Genomic DNA, 6,943 nt, shown 5'->3' with positions numbered 1-6,943 from the left:
AAACATATCTCACAGGGTTGTTGTAAGGGTTAAATGGGATAATACATGCCAGATGCATAGGAAACATTCATCAATGGTGGCCAGTTCAGCTATGATCATTAATGAGAAAGCACCTGGTCCATCTGCAGCTCCCCACAATACGATCCTTAGAAGGAATTCCGGAATTCCTCAGTCTCTTCTGCATTCATTCCCATTTGTCACCCTTCCTCCACCTATAGATTGGGCAGCTACTTAAAATGGGTCTGCTGGAGATGTCAACCCAACTGTGCCCCTACACACGGTGCTTGCTGCAGGCTAGGGTGGCTGGGCCTGCTCCTGATAGGAGACAGTCACAAGACGCAAGGCTCAGCCAGCCCCAGGCTCAAATCTCCAGTGCGTGTCCCTGGTCTGCCCTGGAGTGTGAGTGGTGCACCTGTGTAAAGGGCACACATGTCTTTAGCCGTAAGTGTTGCATGGCTGTTATAAACTGTGAGGTCTGGTAACACCAACAACAGCTTATCTGGTTTCAAATGGACCACCTTCTTCCAGATTTCCGGATGCTCTTTTCTCTTTCTCTCTCTCGGCCCCGTTTTATCCCCGTCTGCATTCTAAAGTGCGCCAGGTTACGTACTGCAGCCTAACAATTTGAAATTAAGTTGAGTAAAACTTCAGAAGGGGAGAACCAGCTGAAAGTTTCTATTTAAGGAGAAACAGGAGTGGAAACTTACCACATGCCTCCCTGTGCCATGTGGTTCTCACAGACCATTCATGGCATATGGAGAGACCAAAGGAAGGGGGCTCAATGCAGCCCAACTTACGGGAAAGAAATGGATGAAAGGGGCTGGCTTAACATCATCACAAATTTACAACTTATTTGAAGCTCCTTGAGGGAAAGGTTTACATTTGTCAGTATAGAAGATCTATTCCGTTAACAAAATATAAACCATTAAAAGGGTCTGCTTACTAGAAACCACATATGATCTCTCGACTGCAAGGAAAATTCCCTTCTCCTGAGACAAAATCTGGGCAACACCACCCCTGATTGAAGTGTTACTACTAAGAGAGAGAACTTGGGTAGGTGACTCTTCCTTGACTTATCTTTTCCTTTGTGAAACAGAAATAAAATTACAGCACCACCTCTAGCCCATCACAGTGTTTGAGAGACTTCTTTTGTGCTTCTTGAGAAAATTCTTAAGATGTCTGGTTAGATCAGCATAACCCTTGGAAGGAATTTCATGGAGAATTCACCCAACTGGGAAGTTATTCTTCCTGTTAAATGATTGCTACTCATTGGCAGAGGGCCAATGGATGTCGACAAGAAATCAGGAGCTTAAGCACCTCTGCCTGGAGTGGTGGTGACATGAGGCAATCAGTGTCAGCAGTAGAGTTGGGAAGAACATCGTAAGACGTTGGGGGAAAAGGAGCAGGGATGGGGATTTGTGTTAAAGGGATGGGAGAATGTGATTTGCTGAATTCCACTGGGCTTCTCTGCTCCTTAAGATACACAGGGAAAATTAAGCCACCCAGTCAGTAATACACTGTTACGACAGCCCTAGGAAAAAACTAACACAGATTTTGGTACCCGAAGTAGAGTGGCTTAAAAGAACATAATTTGATTGTCTCACCTTTCTGGAGAATAAACATCTGAAATCAAGGTGTCAGCAGAGTGCTCTGCTCCCTCTGAAACCTGTAAGGGATAAATTTTCCTTGCCTCTTCTTAGTTTTTCATGCTGGGCATCAATCCTTGACATTTCTTGCAGCTGCATCACTCCAAGGTCTGCCTCTGCTATCACATGGCATTCACCCTGTGCGCCTGTGTCCAGATTTCTCTCTTCTTATAAGGACACCAGTCATCTTGGATGAGAGCCCTTTCTAATGACCTCATCTTAACTTGATTACATCTTCAAAGACTCTAATTCTAAATAAGATCACATTCACAGGTGCTGGGAGTTAGGACTTAAATTTTTTTCTTTTCTTTTCTTTTCTTTTTTTTTTTTTTTTGGTGGGAGGGACACAATTCAATTCTCAGTCAGCCTCCCAATAGACTATGTCATACGTCTTCTGGTTGCCTACAGTTAGTAAGTGGCCACTGAGAGTGAACTTTGAAAGACTAACTTGCCAGTGAAAATGACACAAGCAGGCAATGAAAATGGATGCTGGAAGTAGAAGACCTCCAGCTCATGGGCAAGATACCCTCTTTATTTACTCAACAGATTTCCAAGCTCTCAAGAGACCCTGGGGAGCTCCAAGAGAAGTCAGGGACCTTTAGCTCTCGGTGAAACAGATGTAAAGTTGTGAAAAAGTGGTACAATGTATCAAGTGCTTTCATGGGACCCTGAATGCTTGATTCCCAGCAGGAAGTATGATCTCTTGAACTCAAAACATTGAATTTCCCAAGACACCGGAGAGACATAATCACAACTTTCAGATGTACAAATCATTCTGGCAACTGAGTTTCCAAGAAGCAAAGTGTTCAGGATTCTTTTCTGCTGAAGCAAATCTAAGTGATGACACAGAGGAGCATCAGGACGTTGTGTGTCTGTCATGGTCGAGGGGTACGTTTGTACCTCTTCTGGTCCAAGTTTCAGGTGCAATGGCAACTCTGAGCTTGATTATTTCCTCTTCTCGAGCAGGGGCGGGCTTTATAGAGGCGTTTTCAGCATCTGGCAACATGGATTTCATGACCACAAAGAAAAAATGAAATAATGTACATACCAAAACATAAACACATTGTAAAGTACATTCAGATTCCAAACCCAGTGACCCTGCATGAGTTAGCAAAGGGGAAACCAGACTTCTGTCCCAGGGGGGAGAAACAAGGCCTCCAAACTGACAGCTGCTATCATTCCAAAACAAGTCATTGCTTATAAGCGTATATTCTTTGTGATAAATTATTAAATTACATGAAAACTCTATGATTGCCTGCTGCCGCCAGATTTGGTTTTGGTCTCAAAAGCCAGCATAGAATGTACTACAGAGAGCAAAATTAAAAACTGCTGGTCTTTTCTCACAAAATTCTTCTCGAAACTCTCTATTTCCCACTAACCTGTAATGCTAGTTCTGGCTTTGGATGCCCAGAAGTTCTTCTGGGACATTTATAATATATATGGTTTTAGATTAGAGATATTTTGATCTATTCTGAGAAAACTGCAGGTATGAATCACAGCTCGTGATTTACTTTTGATAATTATCATCTCAAAATCTAAAAGCGAAGGGGGACATAATTTATTTTATGAGTATCGCCTAGGTGCCAGGCTGTGTGCTTCTTGCTTTATATAGTTATCTCATTTGATCCTCACGAAGCCCTGAGTGGTCATCATGATACCCATTTTACAGGTGAGAAAACTGATGCATGCTGAAATTAAGTGATTTGCCTAAGTTGACACAGCAGTAAAATGAGAAGATCAGGTCCGACATGAGGCATTTGATTCCAAAACTCATACTCTTTCCTTGATAGCACATAGATTCCCACCACAGCTTCATAAAGGACTACATTTAGTACTAGTACTCAAAAAGGACAGTTTTCCAAGCTCTCACATTAATTCCTTGTACATTATCTTTCAAGTAGGCCTGTTTTAGAAAAAAACAACATTGAAAATGAAAAAATTACTACCTTCCTTGATTCACCTTCCCCTTCAGAACTGCATTTTCCTAATCTTCTTCCCTATCCTATGTTCCTGGGGAGATGCAGTTGATTCCTGTGGAATGAGCAGAAATAAGAAACAACAGCACTGGCTTCTGATCCCAATTTCACTTCTCATTCGCTGTGTGTATCGCTAAATCTCAGCCCTCCCTTATACAAGGGGGATGATGCGACTTGCCCAGCCTATTTCATGGGTTGTCATAATGCTCAAATTATATAATGCCCGGGAAAGTATTTTGTAGCTCATAAACTCTGAACTGTGTAAGTAACGATTATGCCCTAGACTCTTCTCTGATAGTTCAACAAGAAGGAGGAAGGTTCTAGAACACTAGTCCAGTGTTAGCTAGTGGCCTGCTGATAAGCAGGATGTCTGAAAACAACAACGACTGATTTTTAGCATTTGCCGATTTTCATGATGTAAATACTCCCAACAAGGACAATTTCAAGCTACCAACATGACATCGCTGAGCATAGAGGTGGGGAGAGGTGCTCTCGTGGCTAACACAAACCAGCTCTAGCATACCACTAGCTCTGACTAAATTTCAAAACAGCAGCACCTTTAAAAACACCTATTGTACTGGAGTCATCCTGTGAAATGCCCAAAGTATATCCACACCCCCTTCATGTGTTTCTCTCATGGAAACAAGACTGTGCCCCTAGCCTGAGACAGAAAGCCCAGACCCCCATAAGCACCACACAGAGCCCAAACAAACAATCTTGCATTTGCTGTTTTGACCCATGTGAGGAGAGAGTATCTGCCTCATATAGAACTTATATATTGCCCAGGAAAAAAGTGTGCTCCGGGAGAATGTTATTGCTGTAAGCAGACATTGAGTCCCAAGAGCAAGAACTCGTGTCACTCACTCTTTCCCTGTTCACAGTGTAACAGTCAGCCTTAGATTTTACACACAAATAGTGTGTAAAATTGCACACCTACAGTGGCTTACAAAAGATTATTTCTCTCTCATGTAAGAGAAGACTGGAAATGCGTCAATCAGAGCTGACCTACAACAAGGACCCACGCTTCTTCAAGTTCCCTTCTCCACTGTCCTCATGGTCCAAAATGTCTGCTGGAGCTCCAGCCATAACATGTGAGTTCCAGTCAGCAGGATTGAAAAAGGAGGGAAAGAGAGGTACACACTATCACTTTTAAAGGGAGCTCCTAGAAGTTCCACACAATATTTTGCTTATATGTTATTGGCTAGAAACTAATCATATGTCTGTACCTAGCTATAAAAGAGGCTTGAAAATATATCCCTTTAACTTGGAGGCAATGTGCCTCGCTAAACATCAGGTTCTTTTACTAAGAAGAAAGGGAGAATAGATGTTGGAATAAGCAACAAGTAGTCTCTTGTTCATGTTTACTCATATCTGTACCCTAATTCATCAGAGGCTAGAGAAAGAAAAGGAAACGAATGCTTTTCTTTTTTTCTGCCTGTAGCTCAGAAGTCTTTTTTCCCCATTCATCTCCTGTGAGTGAGAGGAGAAGTTAGCAGCTTATGGGTTATTATGTATCCTTTGAGAGCCAAATAAAGGGAACTATATCTGTTTCTGGGATGTGTGTACAAAACACATCATGATGTTCTGATCATTATTTGGAAGACAGAGACAATTATATATGGTCATTACTAATATTATGTTAGAAGTAGATGCAAGTTCTTGTCTCTCTAGATGCATTTGTCTAAATGCAGGGGTATCAGTTACCTACTTTGATGAAAGTGAGATATGCGTCTGACTCTAGCTGATGCTGGGAAAAATGGGGGGGGGCCTCTTTTTCCTTTCCCATACCATGCATCTAGACTCTGTGGCATGGAAGTTGGAGATCTGTTTATAATATGAGTTGCATTCAGAAGGTTTCATGTGGGCATGCAAATGTCTGCCTGCAGCCCTGTGCCCGCTTCCTCCACCTCTTGTTCCCACTGGAGCTAGTAAGTAGCTGGTCAGGCATCAGGAAAGAAGTCTCATGCAGACAAACAAGGATCTTCATCTCTCTGTTTTCCAAAATGGCATGCAGTAAAGCCAGAGACACGTATTAACCTACAGAGAAGCTTTCCAGTGACAAATGAAGAAGCCACACAAACACGCAAGGCACGCGTGAGAACACAGCCACCCACTGAGGATGATTGTCAAACCACATCCAGAGATGAGACGCATCCTAGCAACCACAGGCCCAATCCCATCCCATTTTAGACCCAAAGGAACACACGTGCTATTGGACATTTCATTTAAATGTCCAATGTGCAATTTTACTTTAATCCTGTTTAGTGTATTCTTCCATGACCAGATATACCAACCCCTCCCACCTGAATTCATCCCTGTAAACCTAAAATCCTTGACCTTCCAGGTTTTAGCTCTCTTTTAACATACAGATAATCCAGTGGATGAACCCAGGCCTACAATTAGTTTGGAAGTCAGGGAACGGCATGAGATTTAGTAGTCGATTCTGCAACAATCGAGTGTATTCAGTGAAAGTTGGAAATTTGGGAATGTACTTTTGGACAAGCCTGTCATAGAACCAAGATCCTATGCCCTGAGATCCTGTGTGCTGTGCACTTACCCTGAGAACATGGTTCACAGTGGACCCAGAGACTGAGGGAGGAAGCTACTCTTTTTTAAAACATATTGTTTTTTAGTTGCATCAGGATCACTTTCTACAGCCTTACAGGGCTATGAATTCTCAAGCCAGGTCAACCACTGGCAATACTTACCTCTTCTCAAGTCTAGCTTTGGCCACTTTAATCACTCTTGCTGGGGAAAGCCCACCTGGATTGACCCTGTCTGAATGATCTTTCTGGATGGAGTATTAGAATCCTTTTGATGTTTCTCTTTCAAGTCATTTAGACACATAGCCCCCCCTTTTTATTTTATTTATTTAATTTTTTTTTAAGTTTTTTGTTTATTTATTTGGCTGCACCACACAGCATGTGGGATCTTAGTTCCCCGACCAGGGATCAAACCTGCACACCCTGCAGTGGAAGCTCGGAGTCTTAACCACTGGACCACCAGGGAATTCCCTCCCATACTTTTTTATTGAATTATAGTTGATTTACAATATTGTGTTAGTTTCAGGTGTACAGCAAAGTGATTCAGTTATATATATATATGCATATATTTATATTCTTTTTTCTATACTTTTCCATTATAGTTTATTACAAGATATTGAATATAGTTCCCTGTGCTATCTACAGTAAATCCTTGTTACTTATCTATTATAAATATGGTAGTGTGCATTTGTTAATCCCATACTCCTAATTAATCCCTCCCCCCTTCCCCTTTGGTAACCATAAGTTTGTTTTCTATGTCTGTCAGTCTGTTTCTGTT

The sequence above is a fragment of the Delphinapterus leucas genome, chromosome 17 (assembly GCF_059928025.1).
Source record: "Delphinapterus leucas isolate spDelLeu-1000000601 "Yukka" chromosome 17, BTC_Dleu_Yukka2, whole genome shotgun sequence".
In the NCBI taxonomy this organism is placed as follows: Eukaryota; Metazoa; Chordata; class Mammalia; order Artiodactyla; family Monodontidae; genus Delphinapterus; species Delphinapterus leucas.
Note: the sequence above shows the minus strand (reverse complement) of the source record.